Below are 15,041 nucleotides of genomic sequence, written 5' to 3' on the forward strand. Positions count from 1 at the left end.
GAATCATTATAGATAGTAGAAGCAGAGTCAGAGAATCCTTGTCGGATAATGATCAATAGTGTAGGTTCTTAGGCCACTGGCATCATTTTGTGAATATCAAGGGTCATAGCATTAGAAAGAGTCCTGTGGAATTTATATGCCAAAGTAGAGCCCCATGCACAGGTTAGACCTGGGAGGAGGAGATGGCAGGGCTAGTGCCCAGTGGTGGGAAACAGAAATATCACAGTCAGGGGCAGTTACCATGTTTTCCGTCCATTAAGAATGTCACACTGGTGTGAAAAATACACCAACAACAGTCTTGGAATGAATGGAATGAATATAAAGGAAAGATATTTACAGCATTTATGTTACAGTTCTCAAATGAAGACCTGTTCATTTGTTCCTATAATATCCTTAGAAATTAATACATAGCTACCTTCATACATGGCTTAAAATATTAATTAATTCTCTTGATGTTTCAGAGTTTTTTTCTTGAGTATAAAAAGGTAATTTTTAATGGGACCAGGATATGAAGAGAAAATTCAAAGGAAAAAACATAGATAAAAATATATAAAACAAGATTCTCAACTGCACTCACATTTAAAGAAATACAAATTAAAACAACAAGCAGATGCAATTTTTTTACCTGTCAGATTTGATCTTACTTGATTTTGGACAACTCACTCATTTAAAAAATAGAGAATGACATATATGTGGATGGAAAGAGAGAGAGAGAGGGAGAGGGAGAAAGAGAGAGAGAGGTATATGTGTGTGTGTGTTTGTATATGTGCATAATGTATGTAAAGTGTTGATTTCTTCTTCAAGGCCCTCTCCAATTTTTTTTTAATTTATTTTATTTATTTATGGCTGTGTTGGGTCTTCGTTTCTGTGCGAGGGCTTTCTCTAAGTTGTGGCAAGCGGGGGCCACTCTTCATCGCGGTGCACGGGCCTCTCACTATCGTGGCCTCTCTTGTTGCAGAGCACAGGCTTCAGACACGCAGGCTCAGTAATTGTGGCTCACGGGCCCAGTTGCTCCACGGCATGTGGGATCTTCCCAGATCAGGGCTCAAACCCGTGTCCCCTGCATTGGCAGGCAGATTCTCAACCACTGCACCACCAGGGAAGCCCCCTCTCCAATATTTTTGATACTTGCAGAGGGCCTGGAGATAAATAATAGGAATAAGTTAATTTTGTGGCATATGTTAGTTACATATATGAGTGAATAATGGGCTGGCTGTAGCTAGAGAAGTCAGTACCTTAACCCCCCGAGCATGCTTCTAACCAAGTGGCCCCTTGGGACCACCAGGTCTACTTTGAATTCTTTTTTCCACAAAGCTTAATTCCACAGTTTACTTACTATACTCAACATATTGGCAGATTTTATCAAATCACCTTATTTATCATTTTCTGCACACCTAAATAACCATGCTACCAAGTCTAGGAATTTGCCTATGAGCTTCTCCAACAAGATTTGAAAAAGATCAGTTGTCAGCTGGGAATGACAGCTAGCACAAAAAAAGAATATTGTGTTCTGATATTTTGCTCCTTCATTTTTAGGTGTTTGATTTGAACAGTAGTTTGGGGACTTTTAAGATCTTATGACTTCTGGGGAGTCTAAAAAGATAATCTGCAGAGCTGTTTGTTTGTCTGTTTGTTTGTTTTTCTGGGTGTGTCCCTCTGCATCAGGGCAGAGCAGGAGCCTGGCCTAGGCAGGCCAGATGAGCAGGCTCTCTGGCTGACCAAGCGAAGGCTCCTGGGCTCCTTCTTGCCCAGCCCTGGCCCTGGGGGAAAGTCCTGGGCAGGTGAGCCCTAGAGAGAGAGGCTGGAGCAGTGGCAGCTGTGGCGGCAGATGCACTATCTTGGCAGGGTTTTAAATGTAGTGTTTTTCAACATGATAAAGACTTTACCTCAGGATTCTGCGTGACCCATGTCACATTAATGCTGCAAAGACATGTCAGTGAAAAGATATTGCCTGCCGTATCAGTAAACAAAGAATACTGCAGCCATCAAGCCATCCCATTACAGCTACACTGATGACGATGGCGAGCCCTTAGGGAGCTCAGGATGGAAAGAGGATGCTCGCCATCTAGCAGTCAGCTCCTGCAGCCACCCCCGATGTTGCACCCTGAGGAGACTCAGGATGAGAAAGCAGAGAATACTAGCCCCAGGTAACTGGGGTGCATATCAAAGGAATGATTTCAGTGAGCCCAGACTCTTGCATCTCCCCATACTAGAAAAGCGCTAAATTCCTTAACTTTGATGTGCACCTTAACTATCTAGGGCCAGTGTCCTGTTTTTCTCCATCCTGATTTCCCTTCAGGGTGCACTGCTGGGGGTGGCTACAGTGGCCGAAGGCTTGATGGCTGCAACATCCTTTGTTTACGGAAATGGCAGGCGACATTCTTTGCCCATATTTCTTTTACTTTTCTCAACAGCTTTAAGAAAACTGTTCTATTATCATTTACATTTTGCAGATGAAACTGAGAGATAAAGTGACTCACCCAAGGTGACAAATTATTAAGTGGTAGATGTACAGATTGTCTGACTAAAAAAGACCCTCCATTTCATAAGAACTTGCTGCTGAGTCACATGGCTTCAGCTGCATGTTGTAAGATTGAGGTTCTGAGAGAGACCAGAAGAAGGGTTTCTTTACATGCTCTGTATCTGGTCTTACATAATTGTGACATTAAGCAGAGTAGCCATAAGTACGTACAACATATTTCCCTGGTCACTTAAGTAAAAGAAAGATCTGCAAAGACTAGAACAACTGTCTCTGATCATTGTGATGGTTATAAAATAAAACACTTTGTCTTAACAGATTCTTTAAAACTCTAAATTATGACTGATAATGTAAAAAGTGAATAGAGTACAGATCAATACAAGATAAGCTTTCACTCCTTCAGAGTTGTGGCATTCCAGTCATTCAGTTCCCCAGCAAGGACTGTGTTTTTTCCCGAGTTTTCCGGGTTTATTTTTTGTTTGTTTGTTTGTTTTGTTTTTCCTGAGCACCCACAGTGACTAAAGAACACAAAAACAGTGATCCGGTGCCTACTGTTGTTGTTTCTCAAAGAGTGTTTCCTGGAACACAAAGGTTCTACAGCTTTACCAGGCCCTGGGAGAATTTCAGATGAATAGAGCACAAGTCCCTATTTTCAGGTTTATAATCCAGTGGGACAAATGCAAGATACATGAATAGCTACCATATAAGGAAGGATGGGATAATTGTTCCTCAGACTGTTATGGGTTTTGAATTATTACCATTTGCTTCATGATATTTGCTTCATGAATCCAAGAGCTAATGTGCCATTAGGGCAAACAGATCCCCTGCCTGAGGCAGCTCCAGGTGTCCCACTTGAGGTGACATTTGCTGCAAGCATCCCAGGGAGTTAAGCCCCAGATGGAGAGGGCCACCTCAGGACCCTCATGATGTCCTTCCATCAGCTGTACCAGGAGACCACCAAGGACTCCCACCACTTTTATCCTAGCTAATGTTGCTGGGACTTACTTTTTAATATAGGGATTCTATGACTTGAAAACATTTTATTTCCCCAGGTAATCCTCAAAGAGAATTCCTCAGAAGCTGGTTACTTTTTCAAAATGTTTCTAATAATTAATTTTCTCTTCAACATTCATCTCTTTCTTCAAAGCATCCCATTGTTTTAGTTAGATGAACAAAAACTCCTCCATTTGGTTAGAGTATGTCTTGAATACCACTCCATAACACCTCATAGGTGTATTATCACTTCCCAAGGAGGACCACCAGCTTCCCTTCTATCAAAGGGTGTATTCTCAGGCCTCAAGCCATCTGCAAGCTGGGCTAAAGGGGCAGGGGAAGGCAGAGAATCTTTAATGCGCAGGAAGGGTGTGGCGAGTGTTTTACACCACAAATCCTGAATCCCTGAAATCAGAGTGAGTTCTGGCATTAGATGCTTTATTATTTTCTGGATTCTTCATTGTTATGACCAGATGTTTCTTTTGTGGTTATAAATGAACATAACTAGGATTTCCTCACTAACTGATTATCGCGCAGAGAGTTTCACAACCCTAGTTTCTCTTCTCTACTGAGTATGCAGTCTGTGTTCAGTTGGGAGGTAGAAAACAAGCAATAACTTAAAATAGGGAAATTTAATATAAAGAATTATGTACCTCTGATTCAAACGTGACTAAGGTGTAAGACAACTCTATATGCTTCCTACGGTTGGGGGAGAATACCCAAGGCTGTGATTCAGATGCACTGAAGAATGTGTGGTTGCAGGCACTGAATAGCAGAGAAGTCTGCTGGTTTGCCTGGGCCCACCTGGTGTGTAGTCTGGGCAAGTAGAAACCAGTGCTCCAGAATGCAGGAAGGGCGTCAGCAATCTTCACATGGTGGCCAGGGTGTAGGCCTGCAGAGGGAGTGGGAGCCTGGTGATGACTCTTGTCTAGGAAGGGTTGCCAGAAAAAATACAAGATCCTCAGTGTATAGTATAGTATAGTGTGTCCCAAATATTGCATGGGATATACTGATACTTTAAAAATTATTAGTTGTTTATATGGGATTAAAATTTAACTGGGAGTCTTATTTCCATTTTCTAAATCTGGCAACCTTACCTCTTGCAGGCAGGATTGTTGGGAACAGGCAAAGCACAGGTGAGTCATAGAAGGTTTCCAGGCATGCAGGTAAGCAGAAGGAATAGGGGCTCTGGCATAGGTAGGAACTCTGGGGGTATCATGTCTATGTAGAGAGGGCCATGGGAAATTATAATTAGGCCAGGCTGTGGCTGCAAGTTGCTGAGGGACTGTGTGTTCTAGGTGTGTTCCTGGAGCTGAGCACCTCTGATGTCCTAACATCACGCCACACCATGCAGCAGCTGCAAATAGCTGGGGAATGCCCACCTCCTGTACTGCCCTTTCAGTGCCTCTATTAAGAAAGTTTAACCACCTGCTCTGTGCAGGAGAAATACTTAAAAGGAATTCCCTCCATTATCATAGAGCAGGTATTAAAGGATGAATTTGGATCTAAGAGACAATAAATTGATAACTGGCACATGAAGCTTTGTTCTTTTCCCTACCAACTACAGAAATTTTTTTTTTCAGTACCCATTTTATAAGGTCCCATTCAATTCAGGTTAGTCGTGCAGCTTCCACAGACTTATGATACTAGCTTAGGTATTGTAGGGGAGGAAAACTTTTCCTTCTTATTTCTAGGTTCCTTGGCTTGTTGAATAATTAAATTTTTTAGACATAAGACATTAACAGGAAGGGAAAAAAACAAATTTAATTTTGTACGTACAGGAACCCCAATGAGGCTCCCTAACAGTCAGACATTTGAGGCTTATATGCCATCCTGAACTAAGGAGAAGGGGATAGGGGTCTGGGACTTCAAAGGGAAGGACGGCAAGTCACAAAAAAAATGGGAAGAGTAATGTTTGGTAAACAAATGTTTGTCCTGCCACACAGATAAGTCTTTCTTTTTTAATTTAAAAAAAAATTTAATTTTTATTGAAATAGTTGACATACAATATTATATTATTTCAGGTGTACAGCATAGTGATTCAACAGTCATCTATGTAACAAATTGATCACCATGATAAGTCTAGTAAACATCTGTCATCATATAAAGGTATTGCAATATTATTGACTATATTCCCTATGCTGCACATTACAGACTTGTGACTTACTTATTTTATGACTGGAGTTTTGTAAATCTTAATCTCCCTCACTTATTTCACTCATCCCCCTCATCCCCATCCCCTCTGGCAACTACCAGTTTCTTCTCTATATCTATGAGTCTGTTTCTGTTTTGTTTTGTTTCTTGATTTGTTTTATTTTTAGATTCCACATATAAGTGAAATCTATAGTATTTGTCTTTTCTGTCTGACTTATTTAACATAATACCTTCTAGGTCCATCCATGTTGTTGCAAAGGGAACAATCTCATTCTTTTAGTGGCTGAGTAATATTCCATTGTCTATATATATACCACATCTTCTTTATCCATTCATCTATTGATGGAAACATAAGGTTGCTTCCAGATTTTGGCTATTGTAAATAATACTGCAATGTACAGAGGGGTATGTACATCTTTTCAAATTAGTTCTTTCTTTTGGAAAAATAACCAGAAGTGGAATTGCTAGATTGTAAGAGGTAATACTATTTTTAATTTTGGGAGGTCTTTCCATACTGTTTTCCATAGTGGCTGCACCAATTTACATTCCCACCAACAGTGCACAAGAGTTCCCTTTTCTCCACATCCTCACCTGTTAACACATGCTTTTTCTTGTCTTTTTGATAATTGCCAATCTACCAGGTGTGAACTGATATCTCTTTGTGACTTGATTTGCATTTCCCTGGTAGTTAGTGATGTTGAGCATCTTTTCATATGTGTGTTGGCCATCTGTATGTCTTCTTTGGAAAATTCCTATTCAGATTCCTTGCACATTCTTTAATCAGATTATTTGTTTTTCCAATATTGATTTGTGTGGGTTCATTATATATTTTGGATATTAACCCCTTATCAGATATATCATTTGCAAATATCTTCTCCCATATAGTGAGTTGCCTTTTTGTTTTGTTGATGGTTTCCTTCACTGGGTAAAAGCTTTTTAGTTTGATGTCTCATTTGTTTATTTCTGCTTTTGCTTCCCTTGCCTGGGTAGACATATCCAAAAAATACTGCTAAGACTGATGTCAAAGAACATACTGCCTGTGTTTTCTTTTAAGAGTTTTATGGATTCAGGCCTTGCATTTAAGTCTTTAATCCATTTTTAGTTTACTTTTTAATATGGCGTAAGAAAGTGGTCCAGTTTCATTCTTGTGCAAGAAGCTGTCCAGTTTTCCCAACACCGTTTATTGAAGAGAAAATCTGTTCATTTTTGACCCTTTGTCATAAATTAATTGACCATATAGTGTGGGTTTATTTCTGGACTCTCTATTTTGGTCCACTGATCTATGCATCTGTTTTTGTGCCAGTATCATACTGTTTTAATTACTATAGCTTTGTAATATAGTTTGAAATCAGAGAGCATTATATCTCTAGCTTTGTTTTTCTCTCTTAAGATTTCTTTGGCCATTTGAGGTCTTTCATGGTTCCATACACATTTGGGGATTATTTGTCTAATTCTGTGAAAAATGCCATGGGTATTTTGATAGGCATTTCATTGAATCTGTAGATTGCTTTGGGTAATATGGACATTTTAACAATATTACTTCTTACAGTCTATGAGCACAGTATATCATTCCATTTATTAGTGTCATCTTCAATATTTTTTAATCATTGTAGTGTAATTTTCAGAGTACAGGTCTTTCATCTCCTTGGTTAAATTTATTCCTAGGTATTTTATTATTTTCGATGCAAATGTAAATAGAATTGTTTTCTTAACTTTTCTTTTTGAAAAGTTGTAGTGTATAGAAATGCAACTGATTTCTGTATATTGATTTAGTATCTTGTAACTGTTGGGGTGGCCAAAAAGTTCATTCAGGTTTATCCATAAGATGTTACAGAAAAACCCAAACGAACTTTTTGGCCACCCCATTATATTGAATTCCCTTACTAGTTCTAATCGTTTTTGGCAGAGTCTTTAGGATTTTCAATGTATGGTATCATGTCATCTAAAAATATTGAGAGTTTCACTTCTTTCTTTCCAACGTGATTACCTTTTATCTCTTTTTCACGTCTGATTGCTGTGGCTAGGACTTCCAATACTATGTTGAATAAAAGTGGTGAGAGTGGACATCCTTGTATTGTTCCTGATCTTAGAGGAAGAGCTTTCAGCTTTTCACAGTAGAGTATGATGTTAGCTGTGGGTTTTCATAAAGGCCTTTAATATGTTGAGGTGTGTTCCCTCTATACCCATTTTGTTGAGAACTTTTATTATAAATAGATGGTGAATTTTGTCATATCACCTACAGAGATGATCCTATAATTTATATCCTTCTTGTTGTGTGTGTGCTGTGTCATGCTGATTGACTTGCAGATATTGAATCATCCTTGCATCCCTGGAATAAATCCCACTTGATCATAGTGCATGATTCTTTTAATATATTGTTGAATTTGGTTTCCTAATATTTTGTTGAAGATTTTTGCATCTGTGTTCAACAGGGATATTGGGCAGTAGTTTTCTTTTTTTGTGGTATCTTTATCTGGTTTCGGTATCAGAGTAATGGTGGTCTTGGAGAAGGAGTTTGGAAGGCTTCCCTCCTTTTCAATTTTTTGGAGTAGTTTGAGAAGGATAGGTATTAACTCTTCTTTAAATGTTTGGTGGAATTTGCCTATGAAGCTGTCTGGTCCTGAACTTTTGTTTGTCAGGAGGTTTTTGATTACTAATCCAATTTCATTACTAGTAATTCATCTGTTCTTATTTTCTATTTCTTCCCAATTCAGTCTTAGAAGATTGTATATTTTTAGGAATGTGTCCATTTCTTCTAGCTTGTCCAGTTTTGGATGTATAATTTTTTGTAGTAATCTCTTATGATCCTTTATATTTCTGTGGTGTTGGTTTTAACTTCTCCTGTTTTATTTCTGATTTTATTTGGGCCCTCTCTCTTTTTTTCTTGGTGAGTTTGGCTAAAGGTTTATCAATTTTGTTTATCTTTTCAAAGAACTGCCTTTATTTTTATTGATCTTTTCTATTTCTTTTAGCCTGTATTCAATTTATTTCTGCTCTGATCTCTGTTATTTCTTTCCTTCTATTAACTTTGGGCGTTGCTTATTCTTCTTTTTCTAGTTCCTTTAGGTATAAGGTTAGATTGTTTTTTTGAGATTTCCATTATTTCCTGAGGTAGACTTGTGTTGCTATAAACTTCCCTCTTAGAACTGCTTTTACTGCCACCCGTAGATTTTGGAATGTTGTCTTTCTGTTTTCATTTGTCTTAAGGTATTTTTTAATTTTCTCTTTGATTTCTTTATTGACCCATTGGTTGTTTAGTAACATGTTGTTTAGCCTCCATTTGTTTGTGTTTTTTTCGTTTTCTTCTTGTAATTAGTTTCTAGTTTCATACCATGTGGTTGGAAAAGATGCTTGGTATGCTTTCACTCTTCTCAAATTTATTGACTTTTTGTGGCTTAACATGTGATCTATCCTGGAGAATGTTCAGTGCACACTTGAAAAAAATGTGTATGCTTCTGTTTTGTTTTGGGATGGAATGTTCTCTATATATCTATTAAGTTAATTTGGTCTACTGTTGGTTTTAGGTCAATGTTTCCTTATTGGTTTTCTCTCTGGATGATCTAGCCATTGGTGTAACTGGGAGATTAAAGTTCCCTACTATTATTGCTGTACTATCAATTTCTCCCTTTATCTCTGTTAATATTTGCTTCATGTATTTACATGCCTCTATTTTGGGTGAATATATATTTACAATTGTTATATCTTCTTGGATTGATCCCTTGATCATTTTGTAATGCTCTTCTTTGTCTCTTGTTACAGTCTTTGTTTTAAAGTCTATTTTGTCTGATATAAATATTGCTATCCCAGCTTTCTTTTCATTTCCATTTGCATGGAATATCTTTTTACATCCCTTCACTGTCAGTCTGTATGTGTCTTTAGATCTGAAGTGAGTCAGTTTTAGGCAGCATATGTATAATATATATATATATCATATATATATATATTGATATATATCATATATATGATATATATATATATTCAGTTTTTATCCATTTAGCCACCCTATCTCTTTTGATTGGAACATTTAGTACATTTACATTTAAAGTAATTTTTGATGGGTATGTGCTTATTGCCATTTGTTAATTGTTTTTGCAGTTCTCTGTTTCTTTCCTTTCTGTTCTCTTCCATTGTGATTTGATTACTTTGTTTAGGGTTATCTTTGCTGGTGCTCTACTCATTCAGAGAAATTTCTCTAGTAATGAGCTATAGAAATGATCCCTGATAGTATAGTCTTCAGATAAGTGTTTTCTGACCTAAAAAAATTTATCTCTAGTGTGGCTCTTTATTTAAATACTTTTAGGTAGTTAAGGAAAAGGTAAAAAAACAAAACAACAACAACAAAAAAAACTCTTCCCGTGTCTGTTAGGCCTTTATTGCCTTTAGTTCAAAATAATTTACATGTCAAAGTAGCATATTTTGTGATCACATATTCTGCTCCCTGTGTCCTGTCTTTGAAATTTTCCCAAGGTGTTTCATAGTCTAGAAGTTGAGTTGGTAGATTGCTCCATCTCATTTAACCAGTCTCTTAGTCTTGACAATAGGTCAGATCATTTAAACTCACTTCAGACAAGCAGTCAGGTATTTAATTAGAGGCACTTCTATGGAAATAAAAGAAAAAGAGTGGCTATTGATTAGAGCAGACTATAATCCCAGTTTGTGATTTCTGAGGGTAGCCAGTCAAGAATATTTCTAGATGTCATGCTCAAAACGTCTTCAGGTGGAGAGAGGGCAGACAGTGGCAATCTGACAGATTTTTCTCGTTTGCAGTTTGAATGTCTCTGGTGATCTTTCTCAGTGACCCACACAGCAACAGGCATGAAAATTGTCTATACGTGAGCTGTGTTGATTTCTCTGAAGTTTATCAAGTTGTCCAAATTCAGCTTGCGTGGCTTCAGAAAAATAGAAGTTTTAGTTCTTAATGATTCCAAATCAGAAGAGTAGGAGAAAAATTGGAAATATTAATTTGGACAGTTGTATACAAATATTGGTGAGAAGAAGAATTCAGGATCCAGTTAGTTCACAGGTAAGAAACAAAGCCTCACAGATAAGCAGCAGCACCATAATCTGATATCCATAAAAGATTACTGTATTACTGAAACTTAATTTTTTCTCTCTATAATTAACCCCATTTTTATCAAAGATAATTACATTAAGACTAGTTTGTTTGCAGATTAAGTCTAACTTCAATAAATTTGTCCTCATTGTTTACATAAGTGCAGCAGGAGTAGTGATGGACCATATAGGCTCTTTTAAGTTGGCTTTGCTGGAACTTTTCATAAGGAATCTCCAGCTTGAATTTTTAAAAGCCTCTCAAGGCTAGTAAGCCAAGCCCAGGACTTGTCATCAGACTTCACCTTTAATATCTGTAGATATGGGTGAATTCCTCTCTTCTTGAGGTCCTGAAAATATCCTGAGGTTCCTGGGCCTGCTTGGATGTGATCTTCCTTACCTGCCTGGTAAGGCTGCCAGGAACCCTGTAAGCAAGGTATCAAGTCAATTTTTCTAGTTCCTGAAAGCCAGCTGATCATATCTGAGTCTGTGTGTATCTCTCTCAAATGTGACATTCTAGTCAAAACCTTGGTAATAAAACCAGTGTTTCCAACTGAGTCCTGTTACAAGGAGAACAAATTCTTTTTGAGCTTATACAAATAACTATATTGCTATGAAAAGAAGAATTCTCACTGAGAGTTTCTAAATTCCAGAGGGATCAGGTAGGGAGAAAAAGCAATTGTTTCATCTTCGTTCATAAAGGTATACTTTACCAAGTTGCTCTAAGTTATTGGTAGCTTCAGAGAAAAAAGTTGTCCTTAAATCTGGAAAAATAACACATTAAAGAACCAGCAGTGTTTCAAACAAAAATGTCATAAATATTATAATCATCCTCTTCAGTTCATTTAGCTCCATGTAATTAATATTTGTTCTGATTGAATCTAGTTTGTCCATTAGCTCTGGAAATTCTTACCCAGTTAAATTTAATGATTTTCAAGTTATCAGAAACCTATATTCTAGAGTACTTGTCAGAGTTATTTCCATGAATCTCTCAAGATGAAGCACTTTTGCAGAACACTTTTGCAAATGCATCAGAGTAAAATAATAACTGCCTGTAAATGATAAAAGACTTAAAATTTGGCATGGTTAAAAATCTGATTAGAGTTCTTTACAATGCAGTAGCAAGGAAATTTGGTTATTTCTATGACACACATTCTAAGATAATAACCAGAATTACAAGTGATAATATTGTACAAGGACATATCAGAATTTTAGGAAATTCATATAATTTCTAGAACACTTATAACATGTACCTATACAAAGAAAACATAAAGAAAGCTTAGCATCACTTATTTGACAATGTTTTCCATGTAATTTAACGTATCAAATAAACCTAGTTAGCTTAGCATCTCTCCTCGACCTTTGTCTTTTTTTAATAAGCAGAAAGAACAAATCTTTTGTTCCAGGTGCCTTCCAGATAATCCCAAAGTTAGTTTGAGGTCAAAAATCTTTATTTAAACTTTATTTATAATTTGATTTTGGGAAGTTTGTCAAAAATACCAAAAGGTTTTGGACACTTGACCAAATAAGATCACAGTACTTAATTATCCATTTTACAAAAATGATGAAAAGATTTAGAAGGCAAATATAAAAGCTTACATAGTTCTGAGCAAAAACTAGCTATTTTAATATCAAGAAGTCTCAGTTTACTTAAGTAATCAAAGACCTGATGATAAAAGTAACATGAAGGACAGGAAATCATTTTTATAAAACACAAAATATTTGATTCCTAGGCATATTACTTAAAAGGTGAAAGAAAACAAACAAACAAAAAACTCACAATGTTTTATTAAGAGCAGACCAATTATCTGAAGAAACTTGTCCTTTTAACAGAGAGAGAAAATCAAATTCTAATTTTGTACCAGTGTACTTTTGATAGTAAAATTTATTTAATTTTTAACTTAATTAAGTCCATTTCAATCATAGCCAGGTTGATCACACATAAAATTCCTTTTCCAAGATTCCTTTTTCATAACCCTTGTACAATTTTCTATGTCCATTTTAGTTTGTACCTTGTTCTCTTTTCCATTCTGAAATAACAACCTTACTTTAGGACAAAATTACTTTCTTTTTCCTCAACAAAAATTCATCTCCATCTGTCATACCTTTCTTTTTGCCAAAAACACACATATAGAGATACTTTTTTGCATATAAAGATGTTTTCTTATCATTTCTAGTAGTTTTAATTACTTGTATTAATTAGAATTCTTAGCCCTTAGACCTGAATTTCTAGTGAAAACTATGATGCTAACAACTGTGAACTGTTACACTAGCCTTCTTTAGATTGGCAAATTTATGAATAGATTTTATAATTTCTAGAAACTAATTCTTCTTCATAGTACAGTTTTTCAGTATGGCAAAATACATGTTTACTAATATATCCAAATATCTTTAGTTTGTCTTTAAAAGAAAACCAAAAGTAGACAAATCTATGTTCAATAATTAATGTTTCTGTGTTTTATCTTATTTGAAAATGATCTAGATATTTAATGAATCTCTCTCCATTTAATTTAACTTAGCAAAATTCCAAAGGTGTAAGTTACCAAAGAGACTTGAGAAACCATTTAAATAGGCATATCATAAAACATAGTTATTGTAGAAAAAGTTCACTTTTAAATTCTTATCTCACCTACATCTATCTAATTCACTTGTTTTCAGCAATTATACTTTGATTACTTATGAAACTTTCATGAGACATTAAAGCAGTTAGCCATCATCTTAAGTTGTTTTTCTTGCTGACAAATTTTATAACAGATAACATGAGCTTATTTGACTTTTATTTAACCTTGGTAGAATAAAAGTATTAATGCTGATAACTCTAAAGACTTATCTGTATTAATTAAACCAACATACTTAAACTAGCTTTTATTTACTGAAAATTATCTTAGATTATGTGAACTTGAAAAACATTTGGGTTAGTTTCTATATTTTTGAAAATTTTAGGAATACTTAATTCATAAGTGTTTAATTTTAAGCCAATTTAATAGAGCTCTTTTACAAATTAATGTTGGCATATTATACATATACATATAAAATTACATACACACACACACACACACACACACGCACGCATGTGTATGTTACTGAACTCAGGTTTGGCTGCTTGCCACTCAAAAGCCAATAGTCGAGAGGCAAGTGTTGGTAGAAAGGAAAGTTGCTTAAGTCAGAGAGACATCATTCTGCGGAGAAGGTGGACTCATGTCCCAAAACCAAATTCAGAGATTCTGCTCAGCCATGACAGTTTTTAAAGGGTAAAAAGGGGAAGTAATCTCAGTTAACCATTGAGGCAGAAGGTTAGGTTCTGCCTTTTCTATTGTGTGCAGGCTCACTGACTCCTCATGATCTTTCTTCCGATGTTATCTCTTCTGTGTGGTCAGCCTGCAGCATTGCTAAGGGGACCTGCTGGGAGTAAAGAGCTAGTCATTCTTTACTTAATTCTTCATTCCTACTTCTTTTAATCTAGGAAAAGAATCAACAGGTTAGGCAAGGCATTGTGTGCATTCAGTAGAGCATAAGTCAGGAGTTAGGTTAAATGTTGCCTAGTGATCTCATTTCTGTAAGTTTTGAGGGGAACATAAATGGGCAAATAGGAAAGGGGCAAAAAAGCTGCTAACAAATCCCCATTTGTCAAATGTCATTCCATTTCTATGGGACTAGGGGTGAAGATCTGTCTTCTGTAACTTCTTTATGCTGACATGGGGTGCTGTATTCTCAGAGTGGAAGATGTCGACATGCTCTCTTTGCTGACAGTTTTAGTTGCCTGCTTACACATATGGGCAGAGCAAACTATAATTATTTTGATGCTCACAAAGATATAGATTATTATGAGCAATAATGTTAATCCCATTCTCTTGAGTCCAGTTCTTGGAACTGTGATAGCCATAGATTCAGTACTGCTCAAGATGGAGCAGCTTATCTCATGGCTAAAGTCTGTGACTCCTTTGTCCTAATTATTAACTACTTGAGCCTGCTCTTTTGTGATTCAGTGAGGCCTGGGAGAATTCAGCTTTTCTACAAACAAGAGGCAGGGGACGTGGAGGGGCCTTTGTACTTGGGAGGAGGGGTACAGTGTTCTGCTCCGTTTCACATAGACATACGTAAACATGCAGACAGAAACAGAGATCCTATAGCTTCTCTTCCAAACTTTTAGCTATGAATCAGGTACAACAATATAAAACTCACTAGTTTAGATAAACAGCAGATGGAATAAGTTGTTTACCCACTCAGGTGGCTAAAGCTTTTTACCACTTGTGAAGATTTTTAAGATTTGTATTTGCCTTGACAAGTAATCTAATGGAGGCTGTGGATGAGCTTGGGGCAAGAGAGCTTTTATAGCAGTTTATATTTTAAAAAGCCTCTTTCCCTC

At 36.4% G+C, this 15,041-nt stretch overlaps 1 protein-coding gene and 1 pseudogene across 1 annotated transcript in view; one reads left to right on the forward strand and one right to left on the reverse strand.

Annotated features, from left to right (window-relative positions):
* Positions 1-15,041, forward strand: part of PLD5 (phospholipase D family member 5) — a 480,756-nt gene that overhangs the window by 338,559 nt on the left and 127,156 nt on the right. The gene's annotated exons all lie outside the window — the stretch shown is intronic.
* LOC133089332 (small nucleolar RNA U3) lies at positions 9,782-9,860 on the reverse strand (annotated as a pseudogene).

The sequence above is a fragment of the Eubalaena glacialis genome, chromosome 3 (genome assembly GCF_028564815.1).
Source record: "Eubalaena glacialis isolate mEubGla1 chromosome 3, mEubGla1.1.hap2.+ XY, whole genome shotgun sequence".
Lineage (NCBI taxonomy): Eukaryota > Metazoa > Chordata > Mammalia > Artiodactyla > Balaenidae > Eubalaena > Eubalaena glacialis.